At 41.3% G+C, this 14,782-nt stretch overlaps 1 protein-coding gene across 7 annotated transcripts in view; it reads right to left on the bottom strand.

The window, feature by feature from the left end:
• The window catches only part of LOC128688141 (uncharacterized), a 301,283-nt gene that overhangs the window by 85,907 nt on the left and 200,594 nt on the right, over window positions 1–14,782 (bottom strand). For 4 of the 7 annotated variants that reach the window (XR_011391059.1, XR_011391062.1, XR_011391063.1 and 1 more), the window contains one exon: window positions 3,059–3,325. The exons of 2 other annotated variants lie outside the window; for them this stretch is intronic. The gene's annotated coding sequence lies outside the window, so the exon portion shown is untranslated. The remainder of the gene's footprint in view (window positions 1–3,058; window positions 3,326–14,782) is intronic. One more of the 7 variants, XR_011391060.1, reaches the window with a different exon arrangement.

The raw sequence follows: 14,782 nt of genomic DNA, 5'->3' as shown, positions 1-14,782 counted from the left end.
CTCATAACCTTACTCTTTCCTGTATTCACCTTTAATTTTCTTCTTTTGCACACCCTACCAAATTCATCCACCAATCTCTGCAACTTCTCTTCAGAATCTCCCAAGAGCACAGTGTCATCAGCAAAGAGCAGCTGTGACAACTCCCACTTGTGTGTGATTCTTTATCTTTTAACTCCACGCCTCTTGCCAAGACCCTCGCATTTACTTCTCTTACAACCCCATCTATAAATATATTAAACAACCACGGTGACATCACACATCCTTGTCTAAGGCCTACTTTTACTGGGAAAAAATTTCCCTCTTTCCTACATACTCTAACTTGAGCCTCACTATCCTCGCAAAAACTCTTCACTGCTTTCAGTAACCTACCTCCTACACCATACACTATTATTACAATAATAATAATAATAATTAACGTACCTGGTAGTGGTCTTACCACATTACAATAATAATAATAATTAACGTACCTGGTAGTGGTCTTACCAACATTACAATAATAATAATAATAATTAACGTACCTGGTAGTGGTCTTACCAACATTACAATAATAATAATAATAATTAATGTACCTGGTAGTGGTCTTACCAACATTACAATAATAATAATAATAATAATAATAATAATAATAATAACGTACCTGGTAGTAGTCTTACCAACATTAATAATAATAATAATAATAACATACCTGGTAGTAGTCTTACCAACAATAATAATAATAATAATAATAATAATAATAATAATAATAATAATAATAATAACGTACCTGGTAGTAGTCTTACCAACAACAATAATAATAATAATAATAATAATAATAATAACATACCTGGTAGTAGTCTTACCAACAACAATAATAATAATAATAATAATAATAATAACGTACCTGGTAGTAGTCTTACCAACAACAATAATAATAATAATAATAATAATAATAATAACGTACCTGGTAGTAGTCTTACCAACAATAATAATAATAATAATAATAATAATAATAATAATAATAATAATAATAATAACGTACCTGGTAGTAGTCTTACCAACAATAATAATAATAATAATAATAATAATAATAATAATAATAATAACGTACCTGGTAGTAGTCTTACCAACAACAATAATAATAATAATAATAATAATAATAATAATAATAATAACGTACCTGGTAGTAGTCTTACCAACAATAATAATAATAATAATAATAATAATAATAATAATAATAACGTACCTGGTAGTAGTCTTACCAACAACAATAATAATAATAATAATAATAATAATAATAATAACGTACCTGGTAGTAGTCTTACCAACAACAATAATAATAATAATAATAATAATAATAATAATAATAATAATAATAACGTACCTGGTAGTAGTCTTACCAACAACAATAATAATAATAATAATAATAATAATAATAATAACGTACCTGGTAGTAGTCTTACCAACAATAATAATAATAATAATAATAATAATAATAATAATAATAACGTACCTGGTAGTAGTCTTACCAACAACAATAATAATAATAATAATAATAACGTACCTGGTAGTAGTCTTACCAACAATAATAATAATAATAATAATAATAATAATAATAATAATAATAATAATAACGTACCTGGTAGTAGTCTTACCAACAATAATAATAATAATAATAATAATAATAATAATAATAATAATAACGTACCTGGTAGTAGTCTTACCAACAACAATAATAATAATAATAATAATAATAATAATAATAATAATAATAACGTACCTGGTAGTAGTCTTACCAACAATAATAATAATAATAATAATAATAATAATAATAATAATAATAACGTACCTGGTAGTAGTCTTACCAACAACAACAATAATAATAATAATAATAATAATAATAATAACGTACCTGGTAGTAGTCTTACCAACAACAATAATAATAATAATAATAATAATAATAATAATAATAATAATGTACCTGGTAGTAGTCTTACCAACAACAATAATAATAATAATAATAATAATAATAATAATAATAATAATAATAACGTACCTGGTAGTAGTCTTACCAACAACAATAATAATAATAATAATAATAATAATAATAATAATAATAATGTACCTGGTAGTAGTCTTACCAACAACAATAATAATAATAATAATAATAATAATAATAATAATAATAATAATAACGTACCTGGTAGTAGTCTTACCAACAACAATAATAATAATAATAATAATAATAATAATAATAATAATAATAATAATAATAATAATGTACCTGGTAGTAGTCTTACCAACAACAATAATAATAATAATAATAATAATAATAATAATAATAATAATAATAATAATAATAATAATGTACCTGGTAGTAGTCTTACCAACAACAATAATAATAATAATAATAATAATAATGTACCTGGTAGTAGTCTTACCAACAACAATAATAATAATAATAATAATAATAATAATAATAATAATAATAATAATGTACCTGGTAGTAGTCTTACCAACAACAATAATAATAATAATAATAATAATAATAATAATAATAATAACGTACCTGGTAGTAGTCTTACCAACAACAATAATAATAATAATAATAATAATAATAATAATAATAACGTACCTGGTAGAAGTCTTACCAACAATAATAATAATAATAATAATAATAATAATAATAATAACGTACCTGGTAGTAGTCTTACCAACAACAATAATAATAATAATAATAATAATAATAATAATAATAATAATAATAATAATAATAACGTACCTGGTAGAAGTCTTACCAACAATAATAATAATAATAATAATAATAATAACGTACCTGGTAGTAGTCTTACCAACAACAATAATAATAATAATAATAATAACGTACCTGGTAGTAGTCTTACCAACAACAATAATAATAATAATAATAATAACGTACCTGGTAGAAGTCTTACTAACAACAATAATAATAATAATAATAATAATAATAATAATAATAATAATAATAATAACGTACCTGGTAGTAGTCTTACCAACAATAATAATAATAATAATAATAATAATAATAATAATAATAACGTACCTGGTAGAAGTCTTACCACACTATGTACAGAGATAAGTATAGTGCACTCCACGGTAAGCAAGGCAGAAATAGAAGCCACAAGACAGCAGATCGTGCTTCAACCAGCTCTAGAATGGGAATGACAAGGGCAGACAGGAGAGTGGTACCCACATAACCTCTGCGATTGCCAAAACCATCTTCTTATTGGCTAGAACCTGGTCACTAGTTGAACGATGGGGCCCCATCATCAACTCTCAGCAACCTTGTTCGCTGGTTGGGGGAGGTAGCCTGTAAATGAGGGTGTGTACATGCGCCGAATAAAGGTTACGTACTCTTTGCATGCCACATACGTTATGCTGTACTTTGTATGTTATGCTGTACTTTGTACGTAAATAACTCTTCCTGCCACAAAGTTTCCTTAACACTGAGGTTTTCTCCATGAGTGCGCACGTGCACACCTCTACAGGAGTGCCAACTTCTTCAATTATTTTAGTGATTTATGGCCAGACGGTAAACCTGTAGGGGCCATGCACCTCCAGGGGGGAAGCGATGGGCGTTAATGAGGTGTGATATGTGCGTATAAAAGGTAGCTGCAAGTTCCCTGGATCAAAAGCACTTAAATCACAATTAATACATGGAAACTTTTGCCCTCTTTCCCTTGACAACCTAAATAAGTGTATTAATAAGTTTAAATAAGTTAAATAAATGTGTTAATAAGCTTATTTAAATAAATAAGTTTATATAGGCACAAATAGTTATCATACATAATGTAAATTACCCACCAAGATAACACAAAAAAGTCAAAGTAACTTATTTCTATTGTAGTCCTTATTTTATCTTATTACAGTCTAGCAGTATCTTAATTAATGTTGTTTATTTCCAGCATCACATGATGCAACTTATACAGACCATAACTCACACCCAGGACGTACTGTAGAGTTCCTGCTTATGTACAGCATTTCAGGCAAATTTGGTCAGTTTTGTCCCCCAGGATGCCACCCACACCAGTTACCTAATACCCAGGTACCTACTTACTGCTAGGTGAACACTGACAGCAGGTGTAACTAACACCCAGGTACCTACTTACTGCTAGGTGAACACTGACAGAAGGTGTAACTAACACCCAGGTACCTACTTACTGCTAGAACACTGACAGAAGGTGTTATTGCTGTTAATCATGTCACTGGTGGTCAGGAGAGCTGTTAGTGCTGTTAATTATGTCACTGGTGGTCAAGAGAGCTGTTATTGCTGTTAATCATGTCACTGGTGGTCAGGAGAGCTGTTGTGCTGTTAATCATGTCACTGGTGGTCAGGAGAGCAGTTAGTGCTGTTAGTCATGTCACTGGTGATCAGGAGAGCTGTTAGTCATGTCACTGGTGGTCAAGAGAGCTGTTATTGTTGTTAATCATCTCACTGGTGGTCAGGAGAGCTGTTAGTGCTGTTAATCATGTCACTGGTGGTCAGGAGAGCTGTTGTTGCTGTTAATCATGTCACTGTTGGTCAGGAGAGCTGTTAGTGCTGTTAATCATGTCACTGGTGATCAGGAGAGCTGTTAGTGCTGTTAATCATGTCACTGGTGGTCAGGAGAGCTGTTATTGCTGTTAATCATGTCACTGTTGGTCAGGAGAGCTGTTAGTGCTGTTAATCATGTCACTGGTGATCAGGAGAGCTGTTAGTGCTGTTAATCATGTCACTGGTGGTCAGGAGACCTGTTAGTCATGTCACTGGTGGTCAGGAGAGCTGTTGTTGCTGTTAATCATGTCACTGGTGGTCAGGAGAGCTGTTAGTGCTGTTAATCATGTCACTGGTGGTCAGGAGAGCTGTTAGTCATGTCACTGGTGGTCAGGAGAGCTGTTATTGCTGTTAATCATGTCACTGGTGGTCAGGAGAGCTGTTAGTGCTGTTAATCATGTCACTGGTGGTCAGGAGAGCTGTTAGTGCTGTTAATCATGTCACTGGTGATCAGGAGAGCTGTTAGTCATGTCACTGTTGGTCAGGAGAGCTGTTATTGCTGTTAATCATGTCACTGGTGGTCAGGAGAGCTGTTAGTGCTGTCAGACATGTCACTGGTGGTCAGGTGAGCTGTTAGTGCTGTCAGACATGTCACTGGCATCAGGAGAGCTGCTAGTCATGTCACTGGTGGTCAGGAGAGATTAGTCATGTCACTGGTGGTCAGGAGAGCTTAGTCATGTCACTGATGGTCAGGAGAGCTTAGTCATGTCACTGGTGGTCAGGAGAGCTTAGTCATGTCACTGATGGTCAGGAGAGCTTAGTCATGTCACTGGTGGTCAGGAGAGCTGTTAGTGCTGTCAGGCATGTCACTGGTGGTCAGGAGAGCTGTTAGTGCTGTTAGTCATGTCACTGGTGGTTAGAAGAGCTGTTAGTGCTGTCAGACATGTCACTGGTGGTCAGGAGAGTTGTTAGTGCTGTCAGACATGTCACTGGCGTCAGGAGAGCTGTTAGTCATGTCACTGGTGGTCAGGAGAGATTAGTCATGTCACTGGTGGTCAGAAGAGCTTAGTCATGTCACTGATGGTCAGGAGAGCTTAGTCATGTCACTTGTGGTCAGGAGAGCTGTTAGTGCTGTCAGTCATGTCACTGGTGGTCAGGAGAACTGTTAGTGCTGTCAGTCATGTCACTGGTGGTCAGGAGAGCTGTTAGTGCCGTTAGTCATGTCACTGGTGGTCAGAAGAGCTGTTAGTGCTATCAGTCATGTCACTGGTTGTCAGGAGAGCTGTTAGTCATGTCACTGGTGGTCAGGAGAGCTTAGTCATGTCACTGGTGGTCAGGAGAGATGCTAGTGCTGTCAGTCATGTCACTGGTGGTCAGGAGAGCTGTTAGTGTTGTCAGTCATGTCACTGGTCAGAAGAGCTTAGTCATGTCACTGGTGGTCAGGAGAACTGTTAGTGCTGTCAGTCATGTTACTGGTGGTCAGGAGAGCTGTTAGTCATGTCACTGGTGTTCAGGAGAGCTGTTATTGCTGTTAATCATGTCACTGGTGGTCAGGAGAGCTGTTAGTGCTGTTAATCATGTCACTTGTGATCAGGAGAGCTGTAAGTCATGTCACTGTTGGTCAGGAGAGCTGTTATTGCTGTTAATCATGTCACTGGTGGTCAGGAGAACTGTTAGTGCTGTTAATCATGTCACTGGTGGTCAGGAGAGCTGTTAGTGCTGTCAGACATGTCATTGGTGGTCAGGTGAGCTGTTAGTGCTGTCAGACATGTCACTGGCGTCAGGAGAGCTGCTAGTCATGTCACTGGTGGTCAGGAGAGCTGTTAGTCATGTCACTGGTGGTCAGAAGAGCTGTTATTGCTGTTAATCATGTCACTGGTGGTCAGGAGAGCTGTTAGTGTTGTCAATCATGTCACTGGTGGTCAGGAGAGCTGTTAGTGCTGTCAGACATGTCATTGGTGGTCAGGTGAGCTGTTAGTGCTGTCAGACATGTCACTGGCGTCAGGAGAGCTGCTAGTCATGTCACTGGTGGTCAGGAGAGATTAGTCATGTCACTGATGGTCAGGAGAGCTTAGTCATGTCACTGATGGTCAGGAGAGCTTAGTCAAGTCACTGATGGTCAGGAGAGCTTAGTCATGTCACTGGTGGTCAGGAGAGCTGTTAGTGCTGTCAGTCATGTCACTGGTGGTCAAGAGAGCTGTTAGTGCTGTCAGTCATGTCACTGGTGGTCAGGAGAGCTGTTAGTGCTGTTAGTCATGTCACTGGTGGTCAGAAGAGCTGTTAGTGCTGTCAGACATGTCACTGGTGGTCAGGAGAGCTGTTAGTGCTATCAGTCATGTCACTGGTTGTCAGGAGAGCTGTTAGTCATGTCACTGGTGGTCAGGAGAGCTTAGTCATGTCACTGGTGGTCAGGAGAGATGCTAGTGCTGTCAGTCATGTCACTGGTGGTCAGGAGAGCTGTTAGTCATGTCACTGGTGTTCAGGAGAGCTGTTAGTGTTGTCAGTCATGTCACTGGTGGTCAGAAGAGCTTAGTCATGTCACTGGTGGTCAGGAGAACTGTTAGTGCTGTCAGTCATGTTACTGGTGGTCAGAAGAGCTGTTAGTCATGTCACTGGTGTTCAGGAGAGCTGTTAGTGCTGTCACCAATGTCACTGGTGGTTAGGAGAGCTGTTAGTCATGTCACTGGTGGTCAGGAGAACTGTTAGTGCTGTCAGTCATGTCACTGGTGGTCAGAAGAGCTGTTAGTCATGTCACTGGTGTTCAGGAGAGCTGTTAGTGTTGTCAGTCATGGTACTGGTGGTCAGGAGAGCTGTTAGTCATGTCACTGGTCAGGAGAACTGTTAGTGCTGTCAGTCATGTCACTGGTGGTCAGAAGAGCTGTTAGTCATGTCACTGGTGTTCAGGAGAGCTGTTAGTGTTGTCACTCATGTCACTAGTGGTCAGGAAAGCTGTTAGTGTCGTCAGTCATGTCACTGGTGGTCAGAAGAGCTTAGTCATGTCACTGGTGGCCAGGAGAGCTGTTAGTGCTGTCAGTCATGTCACTGGTGATCAGTGGACCTGTTAGTGCTGTCACCAATATCACTGGTGGTCAGGAGAGCTATTAGTGCTGTCAGTCATGTCACTGGTGGTCAGAAGAGCTTAGTCATGTCACTGGTGGTCAGAAGAGCTATTAGTGCTGTCAGTCATGTCACTGGTGGTCAGGAGAGCTGTTAGTGCTGTCAGTCATGTCACTGGTGGTCAGGAGAGCTGTTAGTGCTGTCAGTCATGTCACAGGTGGTCAGAAGAGCTGTTAGTCATGTCACTGGTGTTCAGGAGAGCTGTTAGTGTTGTCATTCATGTCACTGGTGATCAGTGGACCTGTTAGTGCTGTCACAAATGTCACTGGTGGTCAGGAGAGCTATTAGTGCTGTCAGTCATGTCACTGGTGGTCAGAAGAGCTTAGTCATGTCACTGGTGGTCAGAAGAGCTATTAGTGCTGTCAGTCATGTCACTGGTGGTCAGGAGAGCTGTTAGTGCTGTCAGTCATGTCACTGGTGGTCAGGAGAGCTGTTAGTGCTGTTAGTCATGTCACTGGTGGTCAGGAGAGCTTAATCATGTCACTGGTGGTCAGAAGAGCTGTTAGTCATGTCACTGGTGTTCAGGAGAGCTGTTAGTGTTGTCACTCATGTCATTGGTGGTCAGGAAAGCTCTTAGTGCTGTCAGTCATGTCACTGGTGGTCAGAAGAGCTTAGTCATGTCACTGGTGGTCAGGAGAGCTGTTAGTGCTATCAGTCATGTCACTGGTTGTCAGGAGAGCTGTTAGTCATGTCACTGGTGGTCAGGAGAGCTTAGTCATGTCACTGGTGGTTAGGAGAGCTGCTAGTGCTGTCAGTCATGTCACTGGTGGTCAGGAGAGCAGTTAGTCATGTCTCTGGTGTTCAGGAGAGCTGCTAGTGCTGTCAGTCATGTCACTGGTGGTCAGGAGAGCAGTTAGTCATGTCTCTGGTGTTCAGGAGAGCTGCTAGTGCTGTCAGTCATGTTACTGGTGGTCAGGAGAACTGTTAGTCATGTCACTGGTGGGCAGAAGAGCTGTTAGTCATGTCACTGGTGTTCAGGAGAGCTGTTAGTGTTGTCAGTCATGTCACTGGTGGTCAGAAGAGCTTAGTCATGTCACTGGTGGTCAGGAGAACTGTTAGTGATGTCAGTCATGTTACTGTTGGTCAGGAGAGCTGTTAGTCATGTCACTGGTGGTCAGGGGACCTGTTAGTGCTGTCACGAGTGTCACTGGTGGTCAAGAGAGCTGTTAGTCATGTCACAGGTGGTCAGAAGAGCTGTTAGTCATGTCACTGGTGTTCAGGAGAGCTGTTAGTGTTGTCACTCATGTCACTGGTGATCAGGGGACCTGTTAGTGCTGTCACCAATGTCACTGGTGGTCAGGAGAGCTATTAGTGCTGTCAGTCATGTCACTGGTGGTCAGGAGAGCTGTTAGTGCTGTTAGTCATGTCACTGGAGGTCAGAGGAGCTATTAGTGCTGTCAGTCATGTCACTGGTGGTCAGGAGAGCTGTTAGTGCTGTTAGTCATGTCACTGGAGGTCAGAAGAGCTATTAGTGCTGTCAGTCATGTCACTGGTGGTCAGGAGAGCTGTTAGTGCTGTCAGTCATGTCACTGGTGGTCAGGAGAGCTGTTAGTCATGTCACTGGTGGTCAGAAGAGCTGTTAGTCATGTCACTGGTGTTCAGGAGAGCTGTTAGTGTTGTCGCTCATGTCATTGGTGGTCAGGAAAGCTCTTAGTGCTGTCAGTCATGTCACTGGTGGTCAGAAGAGCTTAGTCATGTCACTGGTGGTCAGGAGAGCTGTTAGTCATGTCACAGGTGGTCAGAAGAGCTGTTAGTGTTGTCACTCATGTCACTGGTAGTCAGGGGACCTGTTAGTGCTGTCACCAATGTCAGTGGTTGTCAGGAGAACTATTAGTGCTGTCAGTCATGTCACTGGTGGTCAGGAGAGCTGTTAGTGCTGTTAGTCATGTCACTGGTGGTCAGAAGAGCTGTTAGTGATATCAGTCATGTCACTGGTGGTCAGGAGAGCTTAGTCATGTCACTGGTGGTCAGGAGAACTGTTAGTGCTGTCAGTCATGTCACTGGTGGTCAGGAGAGCTGTTAGTCATGTCACTGGTGGTCAGAAGAGCTGTTAGTCATGTCAAAGGTGTTCAGGAGAGCTGTTAGTGTTGTCACTCATGTCACTGGTGGTCAGGAAAGCTTAGTCATGTCACTGATGGTCAGGAGAGCTTAGTCATGTCACTGGTGGTCAGGAGAGCTGTTAGTGCTGTCAGTCATGTCACTGGTGGTCAGGAGAGTTGTTAGTGCTGTCAGCAACTGTCAGCAACACAGAACCCAACTTATGCCTAGAACAGATTAACTCGGTGGCACTCGATGTATGCACAAGGCTTATTCTTTTAAGAAAAAGGAGGAGTAGATGTAAAATAGAAAGAGATAGGCACTCCCTTTACAGGCGACGGAAAAGAATAACAGAGCGGCTAAAAGAGGTCAATATATCTGAAATGCGTCGGGAGACACTGGTCAGAGAAATAGCAAACATCGAACTTAAGCTAAAGGAATCTTATAGGAGTCAGGAATCGTGGGAAGAACAAAAAGCCATAAATGAAATCAAAAGAAACCCAAAGTATTTCTTTTCCTATGCCAAATCAAAGTCGAGAATGACATCCAGTATTGGGCACCTATTAATCAAGATGGGTCCTACACAGATGACAGCAAGGAAATGAGTGAGCTACTCAAGTCCCAATATGACTCAGTTTTTAGCAAGCCGCTAACCAGACTGAGAGAGTCGAAGATCAAAATGAATTTTTTATGAGAGAGCCACAGAATTTGGTTAACACAAGCCTATCTGATGTTATCCTGATGCCAAACGACTTCGAACAGGCGATAAATGACATGCCCATGCACTCTGCCCCAGGGCCAGACTCATGGAACTCTGTGTTCATCAAAACTGCAAGAAGCCCCTATCACGAGCCTTTTCCATCCTATGGAGAGGGAGCATGGACACGGGGGTCGTCCCTCAGTTACTAAAAACAACAGACATAGCCCCATTCCACAAAGGGGGCAGTAAAGCAATAACAAAGAACTACAGACCAATAGCACTAACATCCCATATCATAAAAATCTTTGAAAGGGTCCTAAGAAGCAAGATCACCACCCATCTAGAAACCCATCAGTTACACAACCCAGGGCAACATGGGTTTAGAACAGGTCGCTCTTGTCTGTCTCAACTACTGGATCACTACGACAAGGTCCTAAATGCACTAGAAGACAAAAAGAATGCAGATGTAATATATACAGACTTTGCAAAAGCCTTCGACAAGTGTGACCATGGCGTAATAGCACACAAAATGCATGCTAAAGGAATAACAAGAAAAGTTGGTAGATGGATTTATAATTTCCTCACTAACAGAACACAAAGAGTAGTAGTCAACAGAGAAAAGTCCGAGGCAGCTACGGTGAAAAGCTCTGTTCCACAAGGCACAGTACTCGCTCCCATCTTGTTCCTCATCCTCATATCCGACATAGACAAGGATGTCAGCCACAGCACCGTGTCATCCTTTGCAGATGACACCCGAATTTGCATGTCAGTGTCTTCCATTGCAGACACTGCAAGGCTCCAGGCGGACATCAACCAAGTCTTTCAATGGGCTGCAGAAAACAATATGAAGTTCAACGATGAGAAATTTCAATTACTCAGATATGGTAAACATGAGGAAATTAAAACTTCATCAGAATACAAAACAAACTCCAGCCACAAAAGAGAGCAAAAAACCAACGTCAAAGACCTGGGAGTGATCATGTCGGAGGATCTCACCTTCAAGGACCATAACATTGTATCAATCACAGCTGCTAGAAAAATGACAGGATGGATAATGAGAACCTTCAAAACTAGGGATGCCAAGCCCATGATGACACTCTTCAGGTCGCTTGTTCTATCTAGGCTGGAATATTGCTGCACACTAACAGCACCTTTCAAAGCAGGTGAAATTGCTGACCTAGAAAATGTACAGAGAACCTTCACGGCGCGCATAATGGAGATAAAACACCTCAATTACTGGGAGCGCTTGAAGTTCCTAAACCTGTATTCCCTGGAATGCAGGCGGGAGAGATACATGATTATATACACCTGGAAAATCCTAGAGGGACTAGTACTGAACTTGCACACGAAAATCACTCACAACAAAAGCAAAAGACTAGGCAGACAATGCAACATCCCCCCAATGAAAAGCAGGGGTGTCACTAGCACGTTAAGAGACAATACAATAAGTGTCAGGGGCCCAAGACTGTTCAACTGCCTCCCAGCGTACATAAGGGGGATTACCAATAGACCCCTGACAGTCTTCAAGCTGGCACTGGACAAGGACCTAAAGTCGGTACCTGACCAGCCGGGCTGTGGCTCGTATGTTGGATTGCGTGCAGCCAGCGGTAACAGCCTGGTTGATCAGGCTCTGATCCACTAGGAGGCCTGGTCACAGACTGGGCCGTGGGGGCATTGACCCCCGGAACTCTCTCCAGGTAAACTCCAGTATACCCTGATACATTTTTAATTTTCTCAAGTTTTCCATATCTGAATAGTTGAAATTTCTCCTCTTTGAACTTCATATTGTTCTGAGTGGCCCATTCAAAGATTTGGTTGATGTCTACTTGGAGTCTTGCAGAGGTCACTGCCATGGGAATCTGGCTGTCATCCACAAAGGAAGACACAGAGTCGTGTCTTGTTCATGTATATATTTTATTTAGTTCTCATTGTTTTGTGTATGTAAAACTATAATTAATCTTAACCCTTTCAGGGTCTGTCCCATAGATCTATGGCTTCATGTTCAGGGTCCAAACCGTAGATCTACGCCAAAATTCTAGCAGCGTCAAATTTAGCGCGAAAATGCTCATAGGCCTACATGTGAGAGAATGGGTCTGTGTGGTGGGTGTGCACCATAAACAAAAATTGTAGGCGCCCGCATAGCATTGTGGGAATGCTGGCTCAGTTACCTTTGTTCACCATGCCTCGTCGCAAGGCAGCTCTCACTCCAAGGAAAATTTTGACTCGCCTCTTCCTATCTGATAGTTCTGATACTGATGGAAGTGGAAATGAAGACGAATTCTTTGGCTTTGATCAGTTAGTGACCGAAAGGAATGACCAGGATATCGATAATAACGCAGAAAACCCTGAGGATCCTCAACCTTCTACCTCTGGTGTGGGCACTCCTCAGTCACGGTCAGTTGTACCTCAACGCAAGAGAAAACTATTATTTTCACGTGGCCAGGCCTCTGACTTCAGTAATGATGATGATAGTGATGTGGATTGTGATTTTATTGCTCTTGACAATCATTCGAGTAGTGATAGTGAGGAATCATATTCACCAGCGAAGCGTCGGTATGTACGCTGCCGCATGCGCTCGGGTAGTGTACCCTATGCAGTGCCCAGGGGAAGGAGTACATCCCGGAGTACATCCCGTGGCCCTACGCCAGGAATAGACAGTGAAAGCGAGGATGATGTGGTTACACTTGGCATGGATAGACCACAGGCATCAGTAGATGGTGGTAGTGGTGATGGTAGTGCCACAGCCATGCGTGACTCACCAGGCTGGGACCCACGCTGCTGACTCCTCAGTTCAAGGACAAAGCGGAGCGTCAGCCACCAGCCCAGCACAACCACAACTACCCGCACAACCAGCCTATGATGTCCAGTATCCACCAGCAAACCGTATCTGGGATTAGCAGCAAAATCCCAATTTTTGTTCCCAAGCCCCACCACTTTGATGACTCTCAAAGTGGAATTCTACCTACCTGTCCCCTTGGAACCACGGCTAATGAACTGAAATTTTTTGAAATATTCTTTGACCAGCCCTTGATGGAAACTATTGTCAGGGAAATTAACAAGTATTTTGAGTACACCATGGCAAATACGATCTTACCACCACAGTCAAGACTACACTGGTGGAAAGAGACGACTGTTGCAGAAATGTATTTGCTTTTTGCAACAATAATGCTTATGCCTCACGTCTATAAGCATAATATAAAAGCATACTGAATTTGGTAGGGTGTGCAAAAGAAGAAAATTAAAGGTGAATACAGGAAAGAGTAAGGTTATGAGGATAACAAAAAGATTAGGTGATGAAAGATTGAATATCAGATTGGAGGGAGAGAGTATGGAGGAGGTGAACGTATTCAGATATTTGGGAGTGGACGTGTCAGCGGATGGGTCTATGAAAGATGAGGTGAATCATAGAATTGATGAGGGAAAAAGAGTGAGTGGTGCACTTAGGAGTCTGTGGAGACAAAGAACTTTGTCCTTGGAGGCAAAGAGGGGAATGTATGAGAGTATAGTTTTACCAACGCTCTAATATGGGTGTGAAGCGTGGGTGATGAATGTTGCAGCGAGGAGAAGGCTGGAGGCAGTGGAGATGTCATGTCTGAGGGCAATGTGTGGTGTGAATATAATGCAGAGAATTCGTAGTTTGGAAGTTAGGAGGAGGTGCGGGATTACCAAAACTGTTGTCCAGAGGGCTGAGGAAGGGTTGTTAAGGTGGTTCGGACATGTAGAGAGAATGGAGCGAAACAGAATGACTTCAAGAGTGTATCAGTCTGTAGTGGAAGGAAGGCGGGGTAGGGGTCGGCCTAGGAAGGGTTGGAGGGAGGGGGTAAAGGAGGTTTTGTGTGCGAGGGGCTTGGACTTCCAGCAGGCATGCGTGAGCGTGTTTGATAGGAGTGAATGGAGACAAATGGTTTTTAATACTTGACGTGCTGTTGGAGTGTGAGCAAAGTAACATTTATGAAGGGATTCAGGGAAACCGGCAGGCCGGACTTGAGTCCTGGAGATGGGAAGTACAGTGCCTGCACTCTGAAGGAGGGGTGTTAATGTTGCAGTTTAAAAACTGTAGTGTAAAGCACCCTTCTGGCAAGACAGTGATGGAGTGAATGATGGTGAAAGTTTTTCTTTTTCGGGCCACCCTGCCTTGGTGGGAATCGGCCGGTGTGATAATAAAAAAAATAAAAAAAAGCATACTGGTCCACAGATCGGCTAATTTCTACCCCATCCTTCAGTGAAATAATACCAGTGAACAGGTTTATCTTACTGTTATGTATGTTGCACTTCTCTGACAAAACCAGGCCTGACAGAAGTGACAGGTTATACAAGATTAGAAATGTTTTCATGTATCTCAAACAAAAGTTCAACATGTACTTTTATCCATTCAAGAATCTTGTAATTGACGAGTCTTTGATTTTGTTCAAAGGTAGGCTCTCATTCAAACAGTATAT

Source organism: Cherax quadricarinatus, unplaced genomic scaffold (assembly GCF_038502225.1).
Source record: "Cherax quadricarinatus isolate ZL_2023a unplaced genomic scaffold, ASM3850222v1 Contig125, whole genome shotgun sequence".
NCBI classification, from domain to species: domain Eukaryota; kingdom Metazoa; phylum Arthropoda; class Malacostraca; order Decapoda; family Parastacidae; genus Cherax; species Cherax quadricarinatus.
The sequence above is the reverse complement of the archived record's forward strand: the minus strand, read 5'-3'. Positions and strand labels throughout refer to the sequence as shown.